This window comes from Merops nubicus, unplaced genomic scaffold (assembly GCF_000691845.1).
Source record: "Merops nubicus isolate BGI_N331 unplaced genomic scaffold, ASM69184v1 scaffold13630, whole genome shotgun sequence".
Classification (NCBI taxonomy): Eukaryota; Metazoa; Chordata; class Aves; order Coraciiformes; family Meropidae; genus Merops; species Merops nubicus.
In genome coordinates, this window is record NW_008583656.1 from 21,223 (window position 1) to 35,761 (window position 14,539).

The following is a 14,539-nucleotide window of genomic DNA, read 5'->3' on the forward strand; positions in this document are numbered from 1 at the left end:
ACCAGTAATCATGTCCCCTCGTGTTGCCCCTTATTCATTGTTTTTCTTCATGTTTTGCAAAAATGTACTTACATGCTATTTTGGGAGTTTTGGCGTGTTGATCCAGAAGGCATACCACAGTAAGACCCCATCATTATGTTGGTAATAGAAAATAACAGTAAGGCTTTTTCAATAATCAGCTGTTTCCTTTCATAAATGTCTGTTCTGGTTTGTTACCCAAGACAGTTTTGGCTGAAGACTGAAATATTTCCACATGCTCTGAGATGGAACGATGCTCAGGGATTTGGGTAGGGGTTTAAACAGAGTACAGCTTTGCATTGAGCAATAGAGCAGGAATTATTCCAACTGAAAAACATTGGTGTTGTGGATATAAAGGGAAACATTCACATGATCAAGCATTAGTGATGAATGGCAAAAATATTCATCTCCTTCAGCCTTTACTTTTGCTGTGCAGTTTGATTATACAGCAGATTTCTTGGTAGATACTTTTCTTATTATTTCCAGCCACCTCAGCTCTTTTTTTTTCTGAGAAGCTGTGCCTGTCACAGGCTTTAGCAATGAAGTATGGAACTTGAAATGAGAAGCTTCCTCTTGTAAATATCCAGACTTTGCTCTTGACTCCAGTGAGTTGTTAGGCTGGGTGGTGTTACAAGTACATTGCTGCACAGCTGACTGGGAAAGCCTCTGTGGGTGCCAGCTTCTTTGTTTGCACTTATTGACCTCTCAGGGGTTTGTTGGACCATGAATTAAATTGTGATCAGAAGGGAAGATAGCAGCACAGTTCCCTGTACGACCTTGGCTGTTTGGACCTGGTCTCTCCTGCTACCAGAGGCGAAATATCAGCAGTGTTCCCCTGTGGGTGCAAGATATGAATTCTCATTCTTTCTGTACTTAGAGTCACATTTTTCTGCGGCCCAAAATTCAGGAAGGTAGATCCTGCTTGCATCAAATATTAGCTGCTCTTCTCTACTGCTTGACCTTGAGATATGTAGTAATTGCTGTGGTTGGGCTGTTTGCTCTAAGGCCAAAGGCTTCCTACCCAAATACTTGGGTTTGCCACTTCTGTGTTCAAGACGGTGTGCAGAAAGCCTCTGAATATGGATCCTACCATCGGCCTTTTGGAATTTTGGATTTGGGTAAATCAGTTGACTACTGGAGCAAATTGTGGCAATGTTAGATTATTTTATTTTTTTCTCGGTCTCAGTGTGGGTTTTTTGGTTGTCTGTCTTTGAAAAAAAAATTCAGAGAAAAAGAATCAGGAGGAGGAGAAAACTGGATGGCAAGTCTGTGAAGGCCAACCACCACAAGCTCCTTACTTCAAAGCATAATGGCGGCATTTTTGACAGTTATCACCTGTGCCTTCCAAGGACAAGCTCATATCCTGCATGACATTTAAACAGGACTACAAAAAGCCAGGAAAGGGGGAGGCAGGACTTCGGGCAGCGCATATGACGTGTCCCACAAAGCAGCTACTCATTGTCATAGTCCAGAGGAACCACGAGTTCCTACAGGAATGCAGGAGAGGGAAAAATCCCAACTGCTGTTGTCTTAGTTTTTTCTTTGGTGTTACTCTTAACTTGTGACAGACCCTAAAAGATAAAATCTGTCAATCTGTGGTAGAGCATGTTACTGACAAAAGTATAAAAAGTGCACTGGACTGAAAATACCATATAAAAATGTGTCATGAATCTACTTCCAGGCCTTGCCAGACCGTACAGATGCCAGAGCGCTGGGAGTTGCTTCAACAGTTGCTTGTTGGCTGTGGATGCACAAGGAGGTTTATAGGCTACATCTCCAGTAACAGTAATCTTCTGGAGTGATATATTGGATGAGGACAGTTGGAGCCAAATGAGTGCTGTAAACAGTGACATGTAACACTGGGCTTATGTCAGGGTGGAGCCATTTGCCGTGTAGTCTGATCCAGATTTTTGGTAAGGAGTAGGAAGAAAGGCCATTAGCAAGGTAGTAATTCAGATGTTGATGCGTATGTGAGGCGATCTGTTGACAGAAACTGGCAGATGTAGCTGAAATTCTGTAGTTGGGTTGGTATGGCAGCATCACAGTCATATCTTTGTCCCAGTTCCCTACAGCATGTTTCTGAGCAGCCAGTGCTTTTTGTGATGGAGAATCAGTTAGCTGGGGTGCCTGTGTATGTGGGGTAAGTCTTGAGTTGGATGGGGAGAGTCAAGCTCTGATGTTTCCATCGCAGCAAAGTTAAATTGTGAAACCTGCCAGTCACTTGCACTTGGAATTGCATGTGGTGAGATATATGGGAAACCAGCCCGTTTGAAAGCATCTACCATCCTGCAGTGGAACTGTCTGTCTGCTAATGCCATGCAAAGTGCTGTAAACCATGGCAGCAACTTGGCATGAACTTGTTTTTTATTACACTTGAAGTGTTTTTTATTACACTGAAAAGTATTTCAACTTTGAATAGCTTTTAAGGCAAAGGCCTGTTATGATCAGCTATATTTGGGCTCTAGTAGGACAAGCCAAAGAAATATACTCAATGTTATTTTGGTACTGAAGCATATAATCAGCATATTCTTCTGTGCCATATGTTTTTTGTTCAGTTCATCATGATTTTGATGTTACGCCATCTTCAGAATGGTTGATCTTTGGTTATTTCTTCTTGATTTGCCTCCTCCTACAGGAATCACAGCACACTTGAGATGAAACTAGCACTCTGTGTGTGTCTAAGCACGTTTAAAATGTCTAAATTTAGATAAAGACTTGGATTTGCATACTGTTTGGAGTAAATTTGGACCTGGCAATTGCAAGTTACCAAAGTATTAGGGAACACCGTCTTACAGAAATAAAATAAAATTGTTCTATAGCAGCAATTAAATGTGATTTTTATGATACATCCTTTAATTATGTCATTGCTTTCTTTGATGGGGGGGAAAAAAAAAAAAAACCACCAGAAAGATGCAGAATACATTCAGTTGAATGAAGGAGAGGAAAGAGACGTAATTTGAAAACAGACGTTGTTCAAACATGGATAAAAATCACTTTTGCAAGATATTTATTTGATTTGGTGGCTCACATGGCTTAAGTGGTTGAAAAATTGTCCAAAATCAATTATGCCGATTACATAAGAATACCACACCCAGTATAACCAGTTTTAATGAACAAAGAGTGACTCACAAATCATAGACTTTGTTTGAAGATGTAATATCTCAGGGTGGGATTCACAGTCTTTCTCAGGTTCTTAAGAGTCAAGAAGCTGTGAGCCAGTCTGTGGCTTGCCTTTTTTTTTTTTTTTTTTTTTTTTTTTTTTTTAAATAATACTGAGTTCTTATGTAGGCTGGAATAGTTACAGTTGAGCCATGCAGTGGATATAAGCTGGATGAAAGTCCATGCTGAGAGAAATCATCCATCTCTGTATAAAAGCAGGGTTTAAAATGGGAGTGCTTATTTCTGTGACATCAACAAATTCAAGGTGTTGTGCAACCTGGAAAACGTTTCGGTTTCAAGCCACCAGTGTTAAATTGTTCCTTGAGAATACCTCTTAATTGCTTAATTATTAGTTATCCTTTAAAAGTCAATATTAATGAAATCTAAGTTGGCAGTACCAACGCTTTTATTTTCATGTCAACAAATGATGTAGTCATGAAAACCTGTGGGTCACAAGATTGGTCTGACAGCTCCACGCTGTATATCAAATAATTGTCGATTGCCGCAGTGGCTGCACAAATAACTTAGTTAAAATGCTTCCAGTGTAATGTCCTATAATGTAATTTTAAGAGGTCTGCAAGACTAATTGTGGCGTTTACAACCTTGTACTCAGGTTGGACTCTTTTGTTGAAGGATAGCTTCTCGTTACCTGAGGTCATGTGCCTAAAGACCTTGTGGCAGTAAAAATGTCCCACGCACCATTTTGGAGACTGAGGTGTCAGGGGTGTCTTGTGGAATGGATCGCAAGATGTGCTGTGAAAACATGGTTGTGCTCTGCAGTGTGGCACTCTTCTGTTCTGGAGGGCCTACACTGAGGTTTAATGTGTCTGAAATGGCATGTGCTCCTTCACTGCCTTAGCCACATGCTGCAGTTCTAGGATTTTTATTTTATATTTTTAAAGGAATTTCAGTGTGAAGGTTCATGGATATATAAGTTGGGATGGGCCCAACTCTAGGTGAAGGAAGCATCTCACCATCTATTGCACGCATGCCATACCAGGAGACCGGTTATATAAACCTGAACATTTGGACTGTGTACTCCTAGAGATGTCCGCAACAACTCCAGAATGAGAGTCAACTTTTGGACTCTAAGAATTGATTTGCGTTTGAAATATAACCCAACAGCTAGACTCCCTCCTGCAGCCCCTGCTAGAGTATACCTCTGCTGAATGACCTGCAAACGTCAAGTTTCTAGCTTGTAGAATGAAGGACTTAATTTGTAACCCATATTCCCTATATACCTAGGAAAGGCAGATATTTATATTTAAACTTTCAGGGCTGTTATGTTACATTGGCCAGTTTCCACAAAATTATTTTCACTGAATACAGATATTTGGAAGCAAAATATTTGGCCATATTTCATTGGAGATAAAGGTAGTTGTTAGCTGCTCTGTTTTTAAGCGATTCTTGTTGCATCTTAGTAATGTAATTTTCATCTACTCTTCTGTAAGAACAGAGTTACAGAAATATTGAATGTATAAAATGCAGTTCTCTCAGGGGAATCACTATCATCCTTTTGTTGTTAAAAGGTATAGGTTTTTTCTTCTTTCCTTGAATTCTGAAATTTTCTTACCTTGAGTTGGTATACCATCATTCTTTCTCTCTTGTTATTTGTTAAATCATAGGAAAAAATAATTAAACTCAAAAGATTTTTTTTCTTAAGATCTAATTTTGCTCTCAGTAGCTATATTGAATCCACAGCTTTTGAATTAAAAGATAACCTCTGTTAAAACTAAATACTTAGGTTGTAAGATTTTTGGTGTTGGTATATGTTCATTTTGCAATTTAGGGGGAAAAAAAAGTGATAATGTTAGCAGATCCTTAAAGAGCTGCATCTTTGCCTTTGCTCTTTTACCAAGCATGGCTAATTTGTTTCATTGCTAATTTCCTTAATTGTGGTAACCAATACCTTTGGTCTAGATGCACACAAATTCCACAGCGTGTTTAATTGTGTGCCTGAAGTCCTATGCAATATTTGGGACAGTCAGGATCCCCAAAGGGAGGTTCATAATTAGGTGGTGACTGAACCTGGTGACCTCTAAGCTCAAATACTCTTCCTAATGTTTGTTTTCTATACCTAACTAGAATGAAACCATCTCTTGGACTGTTTTGGCAATATTGGCTGCTTTTCTAATTTCTGTGGGGATCACTAATCTAGGTGTTTACAAGAAACATGGCAAATTTGGTCCCTTCAAGGCAGACAGGCAAAGGAGGGCTCTAGTAGGCAGAATCCAAATGAGTTTAGATGAGCAGGTGCTGCTTTGGTCTCGTTTGGGATGGAGGGAGTTGATTCCAGAAGTAATTAATTATTTTTTTTGTGTGTGTGGACAGCAACTTTGTTTCAAACCTGTAGGCGATACTTTTGGCATCAGGTATCTTAAGCCCTTTATAAGAGATTGTTCCTGTTCAATGCTTTTCACTGTGAATATAAAAAGCAGTCCCATTAGCATAGTCCTGCTACTTGCTAAGTAAAAGGAATTGATGTTCATGTGGTAATACAGGCTTGCTGGAGTGTTTTTTTTAGTCACACTGCCTTAGGTGCAAGCAGCAGGAAAAGAAAAGCATATTAAAGTACTTTGTGCCAGATATCATGAGTATACATGCTGTAATATGAAGTAGGAGATAAAAGACTTTCTCTTTTTTGTTTTTCATTGTGGCTTGTATTGCTTTACAAAGTAAGAAGTATTCCCACAGAATTTAGCTGAAGATTAATTTACACTAGAGGAAACTACTTGGAAAATAGTGGATAGAAATATATAGACTACATGTTTCAAATAGAAAAGTTTTTGTTGATTTGTTCTGTTGGGGCTTTTTAGGACTGCTTAATAATACAAGTACTATTTTTGCTACTCCTGATTATGTGTGCGTGTTCAGTTAACTCAAGTCTTATTTTTGCAGACAGTTACTGGGAAAAGCTTTGGAACCAAAGACTTTCGAGCAGCTCTAGAAAACGGCGTCCTGTTGTGCGAGTGAGTATTGACTTTCATTGCCCATATGAAAACCCTTCAGGGCAACATCAGTTGGCCTCTTTCCTTGCTGATCTCTGTATTTCTTTAAGCACCAATACTATTTTCTGATAGGTAATTTATTTTTTTAATACCTGGTGTTTGCCATGTGAAAGAAGAATAGCTTTCAGACATCCTCTTCCTAGATCTACGCATTCTATGTGTTGTCCCACACAATTCCTCATGTGTTACCAAGAGGATTGTGGCTGATCCTGTGACCACCTGATTGGTTTTATTTGTTATAATTCTTATGGTTTCAACAGGTTTTATTTTCAGCATGTGCCAAGTGGTGTGGCTATGGCTGTGATTAAAGCATTCAGTTACACCTGTATACCCAGTCGTGTGTTTTGGTTTTTTTTGTTCTCCATCCTCACCCTTTCATCAGAAATTATTGTAAACTCTGTGTGCTGGTTGTTCTTTAAATCCTGGAAGCTACCTGTTCCTACCAGAGAACTTCACACTGAGAGATGTTTCCTTTTAAGAAGTACTTCCTTTCAGAATTGGATTTTATAACATTCTAGGTTGAAGATAACAGGCAGGGATTTGGTTGCATGTATCTGTTACTTATGAATACTGCTCCTATGGTCACATACAGTATGCCAACAATGTAGCTTCTATTGGATGTCATTTGAGATACTTTATAAAAACCATACTGTTTTAAAAAAAAAAACACAACACTTCAGGATGATAAAAGTAAATAGAATGGGTCTCAACCTAATGTAGAAACGACTTGTCGTGTATGTGCGCATGCAGTCCAAGTTTCAGTATTTTCTGGACAGACTTAGTTATTGCTCTCAGCAACAAACTCTGACATCAACTTGTTTTGGAGTGCTTTCTTTAAAAAGCTTCCTTGTGCTTACATATTACAGGCTTGGCAATAATGGGACTTGTCTGGTTTCGTTCGTAGGCTGAGTCAGAGTTGTAAAATGTCCACTTGTCAGGGCTCTTCCACATATCTCTACTTGGTTTTATAGTTACTGGAACAGGTTTCCAGGACTGGAAGTGGTGCTTATCCCTCAGTATTTTAAGGAAGGTTGGGTGTAAATGTCATTACAATGCCAGTGCAAGAGAAATCTCATCGGAGAACTTCTGGCACACTTAAAAAAAAAAAAAGATAAAATCTCAAACTGCAGAGCCACTCTGAGCTTAGATGAACTGATGTAACTTTCAGAAAATATTTATAACGGTTCAGTTCTTTGAATTTTTATTTACTATGTGTTCAGTATAACCAAACCAAATATAAAAAGGCAATGTTCCTGCCTTTTCCCTTCTGTGAAAATTACTGTGTTTTCTGTCCTTGCCTTTATTTTTCTGTTGGGGCCCTTTGCCCATCACCCATCTTGCTAGTCACTTCTGAAGTTATCTTTGTGACATGGAGGAGTTGATTCATTTGGAATGATGTTGTAGAGATGGGCACTGTGTTTTCATTACTTAAGTAATCAAATGTTAACTGGAGTGAATGTGATAATAAAAATAGTTTTAATAAGAAGGTATTTCTTCAGGTATTTATTTAGTGGAATGTGTGTATTGTATTCAACTGTAACTTTTAAAGAGTGTCTTTTAAGAATTGGTATTGAACTGATCTATTCTAATCCTCTGATGCTTTTCTTGATGCTTATTTGGCAAAAGAATATGAGCCTCCATCTGCCAAATGCGAATCAGTTCAATTTATCTGTAATTAATACCCATATACAAGAAAAACATCCTGTAATTTCTTCAGCTGAGCAGCTTGCCTTAGGAGGCATGCAATTTTAAAACAAAAGATGCCTCATTATGTTGCACTAAATCATATAGCTCTTCTCTTGTGTCATAACTTTTAATTTTGACACATTTGAAATACAAGGAGAAGTGACTTTCAGACAACTTCTGTGGAAACAAAAAGGAGTGGGATGGGAAAGGTTTTCGGATGTCCAGTTTTCACTGAAGTCAGTGGAGTGCAAGATCTTAGAGACAGGCTAGACATGACATTGCCCGTTTCCTTGGTTCACCTGTGATGTGGCTAATTTAGCATGCACAGATCTATCGTCTCTCGAGATGGAGTGTTTGACTTGTAGCAGATGAGACCTGTACTGGCACAGGATACTCCTGTGGCAGGCCACTTGGTTCGTTTGGCATACTTGAATGGCCAAGAGCACCTGTTGATCGACTGATCAGTAAACAAAATAAAGCTGCCTGCATTTTACCAGATCTTCTGTGCATATGTTAGAGGAAGAAAGTTCAAGTTTTCCTGATCACATATTACTTCATATCCTTAAATACAATAAAGCAAATAAAAATTATGCATCTGGAAGAATTTGTAAAGAAAAGGGGGGGGAACACTCAGACTTTTTTTTAATTCCAACTCAACAGATCACTTTTGTGTGTGTATAAAACTCAAATGTATTTTCTTTACTGAATAACTTAATAGGATTAAGAAATCTCAGGAGCTGTAGGTATTATTTCCTCTTCTTCAGACACTTAGAAATCTGTTCTCCATTCCAGTATGTATAGTTGAACTCTATTTTCCAAATACGTTTGCTGCTAGAGCAAAATATGCTTTTTCCCACAGTTTTAAACTCTGGGTCCTGACTCTGCCATTGGTGTGGGTAGATCACAAAGCCTTGCTGATGCCTTCTTGGGCAAAGGGTCTGCCCAGACAAGCAGCAACAAGAAGAGGGAGCAAGTCCAAAATCTTGAAAGGTATATAGGTAGATTAAGTCTACAGGGTGTCCTGAGGTCCCTGTTCTCTGTTGACCTGTGTTCTAGCATGTAATTTGTTGAACCACACTATTTCCCTACCTCTGTGACTGAAAACCTGTGTGTAAAGGTGCAAGGAATTCTGCACCTTGTCCTCTCTGGAGGAGGAGGTGTGCATTTGGGCTTGTGCATTCAACAGCGATGCCTTAGTCCGTCCTATCTGCACAGTTTAATTATGGTGTTTATATAAAATAAGAGTGATACAAGCTGCAGTCTCTTCTGCCTCAGGCTGAAAATGACTAGCACATGTAAGTTGTATGTGCCAAAAACGATGGTCACACACGCCATACTGGGCTGGATAGCATTATGAAAGCTCAGCTGATTTGCTACACTTAGAGGAATATCGGTGCTTTCACACTGAACTCTGAAAACTAAGATTCTGATATATTTTTGACATTTCCTGCATCAGAACTTTTAAGTGAAGAAAATCTTTGAATGGGAAATTTGTCTGATGTTCATCACCACCCGTGTATCAAAACACAGATCCAGTTCTACCTACGCCTACCCAGGCACTTTCTTTACTTTCTCACTTTGCCATTCTCAGAAATCTTCTTTTTTTTAATGTATTTGCATGTGACTTGTCCTATTTTTGCTTCTCCAGTCTGTTGTTGATTGTCACTTCTTGGAAAACTGCTTTAAAAAAAAAAAAAAAAATAAGAGAGGTGTAATAGGTTCTAATTTACTTGTTTCAAGTCATGTAAGTTAGGACTGTATGCCAAGTATTTCTTAATAAGCACTGATGCTCATGCTTAAATAACAGAAAATCATGTGACTTCTTTTTAGTTTGATTAACAAGATCAAACCTGGCATCGTTAAGAAGATCAATCGTCTGTCAACTCCAATAGCTGGCTTGGTAAGTGATGACATCAAATCTAATATCTGGGGTGTGACACCAAGTTCAGTTTGATTTTAATTTGCACTCTCTTGCCTATTTTTTGTTTTTTGTCTTGCTACAAAAACCTATGAAGTTTTCAGAATTTTAGTTCTGTTTCCATTCATGTTTAAAATTGTACCATTTATCCCGTGTCTTAGACCAGGAAGGTTACATGTTCTGTGACTTGGATCTGTAACTTTAATCAGCTTGTCACAGCATGGAGCTTCATCATTCCCAGATGCATCAAGCACCGATGGCTCCTGGGCACAAACCGATGGAGTCTTACTTGGCTTTATCTAAAGGCCATCCTATGTTATAGAATCGTAGAATCATTTAGGATGAAAAAGACCTTTAAGATCATCAAGTCCAACGATTCACTTAACCTTGCTATGTCCACTGCTAAACCATGTCTCTAAGCACCATATCTACATAACTTCTAAATATCTACAGGGATGGCGATTCCTTGTGATGGGATACCACCACTTCTTGGGAAGCCTGTTTCAATGCTTGATAACCCTTTCAGTGAAGAAGGTTTTCATAATATCCAACCTCAGTCTCCTCTGGCACAACTTGAGGCCATTTCCTCTTGTCCTATTGCCTGTTACTTTTGAGAAGAGACCAGCACCCACCTCTCTACAACCTCCCTCCCTTCAGGTAGTTGTAGAGAGTAAGAAGGTCTCCCCTGAGGCTTCTGTTCTCCAGGCTAAACAGCCCCATTTCCCTCAGCTGCTCCTCATAAGACTTGTTTGGTAGACCCTTCAACAGCTTTGTTGCTTTTCTTTGAACATGCTCCAGAACCTCAGTGTTTTTCTTGTATTAGGTGGCCACAACTGAACACAGTATTGGAGGTGCAGCCTCACCAGTGCCAAGTACAGGGGTACAATCAGTTCCCTAGTCCTGCCAGCTATACATTTCTGATACAAGCCAGGATGCCGTTGGCTGCCTTGGCCACCTGGGCACACTGCTGGCTCATATTTAGCTGGTTGTTAATCAGTAGCAACCACTCTTTCACAAGCCTGTGGCATTGCCTGAGGTTGTTGAGGCCCATGTGCAGGACCTGGTACTTGGCCTTGTTGAAGCTTATACCATTGTCCTTGCCTCATCAATCCAGTATGTCCAGGTCCCTCTGAAGAGCCTTCCTACCCTCAAATGGATCAACTCTTCCACCCAACTTTGTGTCATCTGTAAACTTACTGAGGGTTCCCTCTCTCTTCTCATTGAGATCACTTCAAACAGAAGTGGCAACAATACTGAGCCCTGGGGAACACTGCTTGTGACCAGCTGCCAACTGGATTTAGCTCCATTCACCACCACCCTTGGGGCCCTGCTGTCCAGTCAGTGTTTTACCAAGTATATGCCCATCCAAGTCATCAGCAGCCAGTTTTTTTTTCAGGACGATGCTGTGAGGAACAGTGTCAGTAGCTTTACTGAAGTCCAGGTAACAACATCCACAGCCTTGCCCTCATCCACTAAGCAGGTCATCACAAGCCACTTCAGATGTCCCTTTCTTAGGGAATGGACAGACTGGGAAATGTTCTGTGTAACTGGAGTGTTTTTAGCATCTACTTCTCCACACCCACAACAAAGCCCATGTTGTATTAAAATAACTCTGATGCAAACATTTCTCTTAAGGCTGTAAAACTGTAGTTGGAGGGGAAAGGAGGGGAGGTATACATAATCATTTTCACAGGAAATTTAAAATGTGTCCTGTATGGTGTCTGCCATATTTTCTAGTCAGAGCCTATAGGATAAATTTTTTAGCCATTTAGCTTTAGAAACCCTTTTGTGGATAAACAAATGAAAGTTTGTTGGTTTTTTTTTTTTTTTTGCATTTTTTTCTACAAAAGCCTTGCTGGCTATCCATGTTGCTGGAGTATCTAGGCTGCTTTGTCCTGTCACTGGAACTATTGATCTCATCTTGAAAGACCCAAGGTGAATAAGGGCATACAAATGACTGTGGTAATGAGTGGAAGATCAACTTTATGGTAAAAATGCAATCTTAGCATTAGGGGAAGTCACCTGATTTCTTATTATAGGAGTGGGTTGCAAAACATCTCTAGATACTTGGCTCCTCCCATTACAACATAAATGTAACTAAACATCTGCTTTTGCTGGTTAGTTGTGTATCTTGCTAGAGAGAAGTGTAGTTAACTTGGGCAGAGGTTATAAGGCTGGGTTAATTTGCCATATGTTATTGCACAAGCTCAGAACGTGCGTTTCCACATCACATGAATGTAGGAAGTATGAATTGTCTTTGTTCCAGAAGAGCTCAGGGTGTTAGGCTTGCAAACAACAAGTGCTGCACATTCTTTCCCCGTGAGGTATCCAAAAAAGAATTAAAATGAAACCAAAATCATTATGGGGAAGACAGACAGTTATTCTATCAGCAGCTTGATTGCCTAAATGGCCCCTGAAGTAGCTATTTGATCCAAACTAGAAAATCATAGGCTAGATTTCATTTTTGTGGTGCTTTGTATTGTTTTGAATAACAACTATAGGAGATCTTTTTTTTTTTTGGTGTGTTTTTTTTCGCCGGTTTTCAGATGCAAAAATTTGGTGTATTTATTAGGTGTGTAGTTTATTACTTGTAGTGTATTATTGTTCTTTCCAGTTCCTGCATGTCTTCAAAAATAACGGAGACAAAAGGTGAATGTTTCCTGTAAACCAATACTATCCAGTGGTATTGTTATTAAAATACAACTTGAAAATAGTTATTGAGAGAGCTGATGTCCTGTGTTTACCCATGGAAAAGGTTTTACAATAAATACTTCAGTTTCAGGAGATTGTGACTACGAGGGCTCTAATGGGAGGATGTGAGAAGCTGGTGCTTATCATGGCAGTAGTGGGAGAGGAGATGTATTTTCTTAGACTTGAGATGAATGTGCTCAGTTATACCAGCTTCAGACAGCTCAGTTTTCATCCCAGCATGTAAAACTTAAACTAAAACCAATGGGTTTGTGCATTTATAGAAGAGCAAGTGTTGATATCTGACAGGCTTGGGATGTTGTGGCTGACGAACCTTAGGTTTTAAGGATGGAAAGAGCTTGCTAAGGGATTAACTGGTAGGGTTGTTTGTCACTCTTTGTAAATATTTTCAGTGTAAGCTGCTTCTCCCATAGATCTGCTTCTAGTCAGTGTTTTGTGTGGCTTCATATCTGTATTTCTATATATGAAATTCTCTCTTCTGCTATTTTTAATGTCTTCCAGTTTTGCCGTAATTGCTCCCCTCTGTGCCTTTATGAGATTTAGAAATTACTGTTGGTATGGGGACTTGTTTGTTTGTTTGTTTGTTTTCTTTCTTTCTTAAACCAGATGGAAAATTTAACCTCAAGAGATGGCTTTTTTTTTTTTTTTCCCCCTAAAGGATAAGCAGATGCCGTAACTTGAATTCCAGTCTGGTAAATCCTGTAATCTAAAGATCTTTTGAATGATGTTCTTTCTACAGTTCCTCTTTGTGGTCCTCTAAACTCATGTCCTCAGGTCCATTTCCAAAATATCTGTGCATTCACCACTGAGCAACTAGTATCCACTTCTCTCCTGGTTTTTCTGATTAAAAGGAAACAGGATCCTTGTATTCTTAAAATTTTTCTGGCAGTCATACTATCAGAAGAAAAGAAATGCTTTGAAAGACACTTTGTTTCTCTTCTTTCTTTTTTTTTTTTTTTCTTGTTTAGTAATTCAAGTTTGGTTTTGTTCTATGGGGAGGTAATATATTTGACTTCTATGGAAGTGTTATTTTAAGTTTTCTGTTCACTTCAAATACTTGGCAGAGTTTTTCTTAGCAGTACAAAAATACAGTGCTCAATAAGTGTCTTCAGCTGAATCTTCAGAAGGATTTCATTATATTGCTTCTTTGACTTCATGGTTATTTTGAAAACAAATTTCTTGAGTAAAATAGGAAGTGAAAGCCTATATGAATAATGAAATGTTCTGCTTTATATGGAACATTACGTGCTAGACTTTTAGAAGTAAATGCTTTTTTTAATGAAGCACATGCATTATTAATTTTTGTCATATGTCACTTTTATGACACCTTAATTATCATAAAATGTAATGGGAACTTTATACTAGCAGGATCATCTAAATTCCAAGCACACTTTAAACAACAGCAAATCAGCCTTAGCTTTTGCCTTTAGTTTGATTATACTACTGTCTAGCAGTATCTAGCATCTACCCTTTTCCTGTTTGAAGCTGCTACCTCCCATCCTGTTACTACAAACCCTTGTAAAAAGTCCCTCCCTAGCTTTCTTCAGGTACTGGAAGGCTGCAGTGAGCTCTCTCCAGAGCCTTCTCTGCTTCAGGCTGAATAACCTCAGTTCTCTCAGACTGTTCTCTTAGGGTGGGTATTCAAGCCCTCTGATTATCTTCAGGACCCTCCTCTGGACCTGATCCAACAGGTGCCCTTTGTGCGTTAGGGGCTCCAGAACTGGATGCAGTACTCCAGGTGGGGTCTCACCAGAGCAGAGTAGAGGGGGAGAATCACCTCCCTCGACCTGCTGGCCACACTTCTCTTGATGCAGCCCAGGATCTGGTTGGCTTTCTGGGCTGCACTTGCACATCACATTGGCTCATGTTGAGCCCACCAGCACCATTGTCATCAACCAGCACCCCTAAGTCATTCTCCTCAGGACTTCTCTCAGTGTGTTTTGATGATTAAATACTGAAATGAAACTCGGCATTCAGTTAACAAAAAATGCTGAATTGGTACCAAGCAAATTTACACAACAAAAAAGACTAAACTTATTCC

General features: G+C 39.2%; 1 protein-coding gene across 1 annotated transcript in view; it reads left to right on the forward strand.

The window, feature by feature from the left end:
- Window positions 1-6,076: 6,076 nt before the first annotated feature.
- The window catches only part of LOC103774338 (LIM domain only protein 7-like), a gene marked incomplete at its 3' end in the record, with an annotated part of 69,666 nt that continues 61,203 nt past the window's right edge, over window positions 6,077-14,539 (forward strand). The window contains exons 1-2 of the mRNA XM_008941738.1: window positions 6,077-6,146; window positions 9,702-9,771. The remainder of the gene's footprint in view (window positions 6,147-9,701; window positions 9,772-14,539) is intronic.